The 10,632-nt window shown below is 43.8% G+C and overlaps 1 long non-coding RNA gene across 1 annotated transcript in view; it reads right to left on the minus strand.

The window, feature by feature from the left end:
* LOC131836379 (uncharacterized) overlaps positions 1-10,632 on the minus strand; it is a 186,271-nt gene that overhangs the window by 162,814 nt on the left and 12,825 nt on the right. The gene's annotated exons all lie outside the window — the stretch shown is intronic.

Genomic DNA, 10,632 nt, shown 5'->3' on the forward strand with positions numbered 1-10,632 from the left:
ATTAGCACTAGTCTGGGAGGAATGTTTATTTTAAGAATATGGGTATAATAAAAGCATATCGAGAGAACCTGGAAAAGCAACCAAAGGAGTCCCCAAGAAGTCCACATTCTGGTCTCCTGATGGCCTTTTATCTTCCTTCTGCAGGTGTGAGACTCAGCAGATGCTTATCAACTTAACAAGGTGCCCATTCGATGAACCAAACCCATCCAATTTTAACAGAAAACGATCAAAAACAGACCTATTTTTATCTGACCTGATCACCTTTGCAGGGTCCATTTTCTGGAGAGATCTCCATAGGAATGCCTACTCCCAGCTACCCCCACAGAGTCTTGAGGGCAGGGAGGGGGACTAAGACACTGGAGTGAGGAGCAGGTGGGGCTTGGGCTTTGGAGGAAGCATTATGTTATCTCCTTAGAGCCTCCAGAGCCCTGCTCCCTGGGGCCAGGGAGAGCTGGCGGTGGGGGGGGGGGGGGGGGTGGAAGAGATGCAGTGGAAGGGTGGGAAAGAGGGGGCAGATGAATAACACTTAGTTTAGCACTTTTTTTTTTTTAGCAGTTGTTTTCTGGATGTTTCAATGACATGTCCTAGCCCCTCAGTTAGATTCTAAATTCCTAGAGTGCAAGGACTAAGTTCATGCTGTACATCTTGAATCTCCTACAGTGTCCAGCACAGTGCTTTTCCTACAGATGCTTAATCAGTATGCTGTTGATTAATCTGACTGTGCATTTCAGGACGGGCCTCGCAGGGTCCCGACCCTTAGCATGGCTCTCTCACTGGTCATCCTAGAACCTAGATAGTCAACACCTTATGGGGTAATATGATATTGACTCTCACAAGCCAAACTCACATGAAATTGATCTGGTCTCAAAAATCAATGGGGTAAGGGTGCCTGGGTGGCTCAGTGGGTTAAAGCCTCTGCCTTCTGCTCAGGTCATGATCCCAGGGTCCTGAAATCAAGCCCAGCATTGGGCTCTCTGCTCAGCAGGGGGCCTGCTTCCTCCTTTCTCTCTCTCTCTCTCTGCCTACTTGTGATCTCTGTCAAATAAATAAATAAAATCTTAAAAAAAAAAAAAAAAACTTCTATTTATAAAAAAAAAAAATCAGTGGGGTAGATTTTGGGGGGAATGTTATCTCCCAGTGATGATAAAAGGTGTCAGTTGCAATCCATACCTGCTACCTGGAATAACAATCCAGTAGCAGTGGAATGAATGCAGAATCAGCGGGGGGACGTGGGGGGAGTTGACTGGTGCTGAAGGATCCTTCAACCAGACCTTGACCGTGCTAACAAGCACCCACCTCCCAGCATGCCTTTGGGGTGACCCAAATGGCCACATCCACCAGAAAACATGCTTCTTCCCTCAGACAATACTAGAAACCCTCTAAATTCTTAACTCACAGCTGTCTTCAGCCTAAACCTCATAAGCTGAGTTCTCCTTCCTTTTTCCCTAACTATTCCATTGACTTTTCAACATAGCTTAATTCTTTACTAAATATGGACCCCATCTTGCATCATGTATGGACAAATAAGGATCTTCACCTGACACCATGATGGCAGGGGTCCCAAGGCTTTTCTGGGAAGATGGGTGTCTCGCCCTGTCTTTGCACAGCCTTCCAGATTTCATCTCCACTGTATTGGGGAGCTATTCTTTTCTCTCCATGCATGGCCTCCAGTGACTTTGACAGCCAGGTCTACCCTGGGATCTCTACTGATCTGACCGACAGAAACTCATCTGACCCCTTTGCTCGGTCTGATAGGCTGTTGGTGAGTATTGTGATAGGTCATCTTCCCTTCCTTTGAGGGTGCTGCATTTATCCCCTCAGAGGGTAATGCAGAGCGATTCTGAACACCCCACCTGTCTCCAGCAAAGGCCTGAGCTCTGGGATGACTATCCTGCCCTGCAGTCAGGCATGCCCTCTGGCTCTGTTCCAAGGCAAAGTTGGTCTTCCTATTTCTGCTAGTTTTCAAAAAATTAACACTCAACCATCATGACCTTTATACCATATTTACCAACCTTAGCATAGGGAAATCTGGACTTTGAAAGCTATTCGGCAGGCTTGACTGCCCAAAGAAGTTCAAAGAACAGCCTAGCCAATTGTGTCAAAGTTGATGGTGTTCTCTAGACCCATGACTAATACATTTTTATTCAATATATTTTAAGTCGCTGTACTCAAAAGGCAATAAGACCTGAAAATGATATGCCATTCTGATCCTGGAGCACCCAGGAAACTTTCCAGCTCAGTGAACTATACACAAATAGAGACAGCTTAATATGCTATAGGACAGTGGCTTTCAACCTTTTTAGCTCCCCAGTAAGAAATGCAAGTTAAACAGCAACCCAATATAGAGACATACGCATGCACACACACACACACACACACACACGCGCGCGCACTTACACACCTCTACATAATGGAACAATTCTTTCTTAAAATAGTACTGTCTTAGGGATGCCTGCATTTGGCTCAGGTCGTGATCCCAGGGTCCTGGGATCAAGTCCCACATCCTGCTTCTCCCTCTGCCCTGCTCTGCCTGTTCTGTCTGCAGCTCTCCACACTTCTGCTCTCTCTCTGACAAATAAATAAAAATATTAAAAAAATTTTTTTTTAAACTGTACTGTCTTAGAGAAAGATACATGTGAAAGAGATTTATTAAGAAATATTTTCAGGGAAAAGAGTTAGAGGAGATGAGGAGGCTAGGTTGCATAAGGTACAGTAATCCAGCCCAAGTCACATAGAGGGTACACTGGACTTGGGGGAGGCACGGATACTGTGGGTCACACCTCAAAGGCATCTCGGTGAGAAGACAAAAGGAGTTAGAGTATGTACATCTCATCCCCAAAGGTCTTTGGGTGAGTGCTGTGGAAGGAGGGAAGGGACATTCCTAGGGCCCCTGCTCTCCCATACCTTCCAACAACATGCTGACTTTGGGGAAAGGTCAGGCACTGGATTTCCCCTGCCGTGCACAGAAGTACAGGGATCCCAGGTGACATACGCAGAGCAGAGACTGCTACATTTTCTTTTTTTTTTTTTTTTTTTTTTTTTTTGCTACATTTTCTACTCTGGTTTTTCATTGCTGTCTTTTGGTTTTTATTTGCTGGCCGTGAATTTAAATATCAGCACAGCCACTTATGATCTGTTATTTAACCTGCTTCAGGCTCTTCTTCGTTCTTAAAATGAGAATAATAATTATCAACTTTGCTCGTTGGGGTGAAACTCAGATTCGACATAGATATCCCTAGCAAATAGTAGGCAATCAATGTGTAGCGATTATGGTTAAGAAATGTATCCTCAAAATGATTCAAAAGAGTAGTACAGAAATTTCTGTGTGCTCTTGACTGTATTCAAGACAGGCATGCATAAAAACCCAAGTGGTAGAGTATGGGTGCCTTTGCAGATATACAACAGGCATCTGCACAAAGATTCACCACCTCCTGCCTCCACATCTTTGTTTTTTGTTCCCTTTGACTAATGAAGCTCATTTGAGCTCCATCTTAAATGTCTCTCTTTCATAAAGCTTTTCCAGACCACCCGAACTAAAAATACCCTCTCCCTCCTTTGAATTGCCATGCCATTCTACTTGAAATTATTCTATGGCAGTTTTTCCACTTTCTTTTTTCCTCTCTGCAATAGCTATTAAAATCCTGACTTGGGAACAGATAGACAAACCAATGGAATGAAATAAAATCCATAAATAGGCTCAAATACATATGGGAATAATAAAGAAATCAAGGCATGGGGGGAAACTCCAACAGGGCTGACATAACTGGCTAACCATTGGGGGGAAAAGTTAACATGGATCTCTATCTCACTTCTCATACAAAAACAAATATCAGATGACCCAAAGATTTAAACATACACACAAATACTGAGTAACTATGTTACTCATGAACACATGAGTGAATTTCTTTATACTCCCAGAGTAAGAAAGGCCTTTCAGAACATGACATAAAACTCAGAAGCCATAAGAGAAAAGAGAAAAAAATTTGATTCTACAAAAATTTAAAATATCTACATGACATTAAAAAGACATAAATTCAAAAGCCAAACTGAGAAAAATATTTGCAACTCATGACAATCAGACAGTTCATGTCCTTCCATAAAGAGTTTATAAGAACAGATGAGAAAACAGAGTAAACAACCCAATAAAAGTGGACAAAGTACATGAATAAGCAGTTTATGAAACAAGAAATACAAATACCTGTAAACATATGAAAAGATATTCAATCACCTTAACAAAGAAATGTAAATTAAAAAAAAAAAAAAAACACTTTCACCCAGGTTGGCAAAAAATAAGATGTTTGGTGAAACTACACGCCAGGAGGGCTGCGAGGAGCTGGGTGCCATCACACTGAATTGCCCTTTAGGAAGGTTCCCAGAGACCAGAGAAGGGCAAGCTTTTCTGGAGGGCAACTGACAATTTCTACCAAATGCCAAAAGTGCATAACTTTGGCTTAATGACTCAACTGTTGACGTGGGTGCAGTATGAGTTCTAGCTATGTGTACAAAGAACGCTATTGCGACATCACCTATATTTGAGGAAAGACAAAAATAACTAAAAACAATAGGGGACTGACAAATGAGAGTCCATCCAGATAATAAGAGAAGGAACAAGAACAAAGTAGGTTGGTATGGCCCTGCTAGTCAAAGATGTCCAAGAAATACCAAACAGGTTGAGCACAGCATGCACACACACACACACAAACACACAAACACACACAAATGAATGCACATAAAAAAGGAACACTGACAAGAGCCTTTGCTCTAGGTAACTGTACTGGATCATTGCATTGCTGTCACTGTCCCAGTCTTGGTACTATATTACAGATGTCACCTCTGTAAGGTGTCCTCATTGGGTGAGGTTGAAGAAAGCATACACTGGGACACTAGATACTATTTTGGAGTCTATTGTTGTTTCAAAATTAAAAGGTTTGGGTTTTTTTTTTTTAAGGCGTAGAATGTATGTATCGTGTGATTCTTAGGTTTTTTAAGAAGTATCAAAAGGTAAGAACAATCCCTATGTCACTACGTTCAAAATGAGTGGGTATAGCACATGCAATCAGAAGGACAAACACACCCATCCCCTTCACTCCCAAAGGTTTGCTTGGGAAAAAAGGATAATAAATGCTTAAACTACCCCCATTTCCTATACGGAGATTAAAAGGAGTGCAGTTTTGCTCAAGAATTTGATCTGGCCCAACAAAGGAGAAAGCCCTCAAAAGTAGACTGCTCTGTCCTTTGGCAAGGCTCGTGACGGGTCTTATTCACTTCTTCCCACAGGCCTCTTACACTGTTCTAAAAGCAAGGTAAATGAACTGAAACTGCTTTGCATAATAATGTCAAATGTCATCTCCAGAGAGGACAGGCTGGCACTGCCAGGGACACAGTTCTGTTTCTTAATGTAGCCTTGAGTGGCATTGTCCCTAAGAATGGCGGTTGGTTCTTGGAAGAGTTTGTGTGTGTGTGTGTGTGTGTGTGTCTACGTGTGTGTTCAGTTCCTCATAGGAAAATGGAATACCTCAGTAGAGGCAAGGAGACATTTTTTCGTCTCATCCTACCAGTGAGATCTCACGGGAAACACAATGAGTTCCAGAACAGGACTTGAACTATCGTTCTGGCCAGAACCGGCCAAAGCCCACCTTGCAATTTTCTACCAATGCCCCCTACCCAATAAGTCAAACTGGCAGGAATTAATAGCTTCAGGAGACTCCTGCTTCAGAGTACTCTGATGTTCTGATTCCAGGACAAGGACAGATCCTCTGGGAGAAAAACCCTTGTTGTTGCACTGGAAAGATTCTAAAGACAATATTAACTGTATTTCAAGGCTATACACCTTTAACCCACTGACCTGGGCCCTCTAGTTGATAACTTGACTTCTTTGAGGTGTCAACACAATACTGACTCTGGGGAAATAAGAAACCAGATATTCTAAGAAGATCAAGCTTGACCACACTAGAAACTAGCCTCCACTGATGCTAGCAAGTCTGTCCAAGATCATATCAAGAATAGTTAACTGCTGTTAATTATTCAGGGACTGCTTCCCCTGAGTGTGGACCCTCACCTGCTTCCCCTTTAAAAACCCCCTGCTTGGTCCAGGACTTTGAAGATGGTCCACCATCTTCCCAGGTTACCCACTTCATAAAGAAAGGAACCTTTCTTTCCCAACCCACACTTGTCTCTAAGAAACAATTGGCTTTCGAATGTCAAGCAGCCAACCTTGGGTTTTGGTAACAAAAGAGGCTGCCAGCAAGTCCTCAACAAAGCAAATGCCTGGTTGGAGTCAGGAATCAGAAGGGTTGGGGGAGGGGGATAACACCTGCAAAAGGAGAGGGAGGAAGCAGGACTAAGCAGGAGGAACTGTTGGACCTGAGGCAGATCCAACAAAAAGGCCAGCCCAACAGGAAGCTCTAAAGCAAAGATGGCGTGTTAGAGGAGCTGCATGTTGGGCAGAAAAGGGAAGGTCCTTGTTCCGCTATTGTGCTCAGTCAATGGCTGCTGTCAGCCTGAGAAGGAGTTAACTGTCCGCTGAAGGCTGGCAGCTAATCAGGCTCCCAGCAGCCAGCTCGAGTCCTTTCTAGAAGGAGAATCTGAGCTGTTTTCTGCATCTCCACGTCTGCATCTCACAAGGACTTTACTTTTAATTAGTTGCCTATGTTAAAAAATCAAAGAGTTCATATTAAAATCCAGATTTCTACCTTCTGTTTAAAAAATCCTAAGATCTGGGAGCCTGGGTGGCTCAGATGGTTAAGTGTCTGCCTTGGGCTCAGGTCATGATCCAGGGGTCCTGGTATCAAGTCCCGTATCAGGTCCCTGCTCAGTGGGGAGCCTGCTTCTCCCTCTGCCTCTCTCTCTCTCTCTCTCTCTCTCATGAATAAATAAATAAATAAAAGCTTTTAAAAAAAATCCTAAGATCTGGCATCACTGGGCTGGTATCTTCGATGGAAAACACGAGCAAAAGTGAATACACATCAAGCATGCAGGCTGGATCAGCAGGACCCAGCAATCTCCACAAACTCCCAGCCACCAAGGTCACGCTGTGTTGACATTCTTAATGAGCTTCAGACATCAACCAAGTAAAGCATTCTATGTACTATGCAAAAGAGGGTAGGACGACAGGTAAATTCACTTTAGAAAAATAAATCCATCAGAACTGGTCATACCTTTTCTGAGGTAATTTGATCATAGTCATCAACTGGAAACATTTGACCCAGGGTACAAATGTATTTGCACCAAACACAAAAAATACATACTTCCAAGCTTGTACACTGTAGCATTGTCTGAAATAGCAAAATGAAGCAAAAAGGAAGTGAGTTAAATGTTCATCAGTAGGAGAAAGGCTAAATAAATTATGGAATATCCACACAATAGAATACTGTACAGCTATTTTGAAAAGGGAGAGAGAGAATAAAGTAGATCTATTATGTACTATTCAGAACATTCTCTAAGAATGTATTTTAAGAAATGAAAGAAATAAAGGAAAAGAAGAGAGAAAGAAAAGAAGCAAGCAGTTTGAAGGACAGTATGCATAGTGTTCTTCCATTCATAGGAAACATTTTTAAGGGGAAAATGCATGTAAAGCCTAGGAAACTTCTAGAAGGATACACCAGACCAGAAGCTATATGGGGAGCAGGTAGAAGCAACATAGGAAAGAGTTACTTTTTTACTTTTCACTTTAAAACCTTCCATCTCTTTTTAAAATCATGAACATGTGTTATTTGTATAATTTAAAGACCAGCTATTTGCGTTGGTGGTATAGTGGTGAGCATAGCTGCCTTCCAAAGACCAGCTATTTAATGATTAAAACAACAATGCTGAAAGTAAAATTCCAATCGAAAGAAAATTAATTTCCATGAAAACTCTCATTCCCCAACAACGTCAGGAAAACGAAGCATAGCTATTCAACGTACACAGCAGGTCAGATTGTCATGACTCGCTATGATTTCACATTGTGGGGATAAAAATGCCTCACCAGGTTAGAAATATGCAATAAAACTTATAAAAAGCACCAAACACTTGCCACACTTAATAAGTGGGCATTCAGTAAAGTCACTGTTATTCCCCAGCCCTCCCCTGCTGCCTAGTCCTGACCTGTGTCAATGACCAGTCTAGGATGATTATTGCAAAATGCAAGATTTGTATTCCACCCCAGGTGAACAGTCACTCCTCAAGGAAGATGGGAGCGTCTCCCCAACAACAAAGGCATTTCCTCAGCTCTGCAAATGGTACTATCTCCCTACATACAAGAGCAATCCCATTGCCTATTAATGTTTCCCATTCCCAAAAGACTCCAACATACCCCTGTATTTCCCTCAAAGATTTCCTACTCCCCACCTCCACTCCCAGTCTCCAACAAACCAACTTGATGAAGAGTAGTAGCTCAAGACTCGCACACCTCTTGCCTTCCCTCTTCCCTTTCCTGTCCACAGATCTCCTCCCTGATGTTCCCTGTGCTCTCCCCAAAGAAATGGCACTGGAGACCCAATATCAACCCTACCCAGACCCTACCCATCACAAGGCCATGTGATGTTCACTAAGCTCCCAGGCCAGAATTTTCTTTTTTGAGAACCCTCTGCTCTTTGAGGTGTAGGCTCCCTCTCCCTCCCCCAACTTCAGCTGCTGGATCTGGCTGCCCACCTCTGGGCAGGAGACAAAGAGAATCAGATCTGCCCTGGAGGCCTGTCTCTGTGAACCCAGAGCCCTGAGAACCCGAGCTCCCATCCTCCTCCATACTCTCCCCACAGGTCCACAGGTGCAGAGCACTGGGAAGGGTTTCCACAGTGCATTAGCTCTGAAGAGGGGAGGAGGAAGAGCAGCGTCATGCTATCCAGCCTCTGTTGTCAATAATTCAGGAGGTTCAGACTGAGGGGCACCAGTCAGAGTCAGTTTTCCCCAGACATGGGGAAAATTAGACTCAAGCTCTCTTATCTCATCAGGATGTGCTAAGTACCAAAGCTGAGTACCACAGCTGCAGCTCCTCGGCTGACGAATATACTATAAATCCAGTGCTTGCCTGATGGATCACTTGCTACCCAGACTTCCCCTTTCGAACACTGAAATCCCTTTTTAGCTGCTCTGCAGAACTACACATATACTAAATGAATCTCTAGCAAGTATGAATTCTATTAAACAGCAATTCCCAGAACTGAATTGCACAGACCAGGATTCTCTCTCTTCTAACTGTAAGGACTGACAGAGTTAGTTGCCAGACTGGTGATTTCACCAACTAACAACACTTTTCTCAACCTACCCATCTGCTTTCATCATCTTTTCTTAACAAAAAGACTAACACCAAGAAAAGAAAAGGCAAAAAGGAAAAGAAAAAGGAGCAAAAGCATATCCCTGAATAAGGAACTGTCAAGTTAAATAAGCTTAGTTTTATGAAACTCACTATATTGTCTTTCTCTGTCTCAGTTTGTCTAGAACGAGTGCAAACTTTGCCAGAGATCAGCACCACTTCTCAGTCTAGCATTGGGAGGCCACTGGGTTAAACCAATTCAGTCGCTGACACTTAGGTCTCTTGGGGGCCTTTCCACGGTATCCCATAAGCCATCCAGATTTATTAATTCTCCCAGAAACCCAGAAGGGAGATCATTTGGATCCGCTTGGCGGAAGTGTAGAGTGAAGTCTTGAACACAGAATTCATAGCTTGAGAGGACTTTATTCATCATCTCCCCCAGCGTCCTGTTTACAGATGAAAAGCCTGGCCTGTAGCAACAATAACAGTAATTCTATGATGGCAATAATTACTATGTGTTTAGTAATGTCCAGTTTTTAAAGTGCTTTTACATTCAATAAATATATTTTTTTTAAGATTTTATTTATTTATTTGACAGAGAGAGATCACAAGTAGACGGAGAGGCAGGCAGAGAGAGAGACAGAGAGAGGGAAGCAGGCTTCCTGCCGAGCAGAGAGCCCGATGCGGGACAGAGAGAGATCACAAGTAGACGGAGAGGCAGGCAGAGAGAGAGACAGAGAGAGGGAAGCAGGCTTCCTGCCGAGCAGAGAGCCCGATGCGGGACTCGATCCCAGGACCCTGAGATCATGACCTGAGCCGAAGGCAGCGGCTTAACCCACTGAGCCACCCAGGCGCCCTTCAATAAATATTTATTGAGCCAGGATGGAGGCTAAGACCCGGGTGATTAGGGAGAATTGAGTACCACCACTGGCTGGGAGACCCTCTCACCTTTCCTACCACTTACGACAATGGGGCAGGCCCTTGAGGTGGAGGTACCAGAAGTCTAGTCCAGTCAGGATCTTTTTCCCTGCACACTGGTTACCATAGCGATAGGCATCTGCCCTCCAGAGCTGTGAGGATGGAGGAGATGGTGTGTGAAGGGCAGTGCCAGACCTAGCCCAGCCGCTTCACCTCATCACATCGCTCTCTTTCCCAGGCTCCTCCACCCTCACCTGGTGACTCCGTGTGGACCACAGGCAATCTCAAAACACTGACCCTCTTGTGAGCTATCTCACGTATGCAGACCCAGACTTTCCTGGAGATGGAGGTCCATCTTGAAGTTCTGGGAAGGTAAAGCAACCAACTCAAAGCTCCCCTACCCTCGAAAAATAGCAGGGTCAAGCGGCAGGACATTGCCGAGGGCGGGGAAGACTGTGGGTTCCCGCAAAGGAGCAGGCCCT

This window comes from Mustela lutreola, chromosome 7 (genome assembly GCF_030435805.1).
Source record: "Mustela lutreola isolate mMusLut2 chromosome 7, mMusLut2.pri, whole genome shotgun sequence".
In the NCBI taxonomy this organism is placed as follows: Eukaryota; Metazoa; Chordata; class Mammalia; order Carnivora; family Mustelidae; genus Mustela; species Mustela lutreola.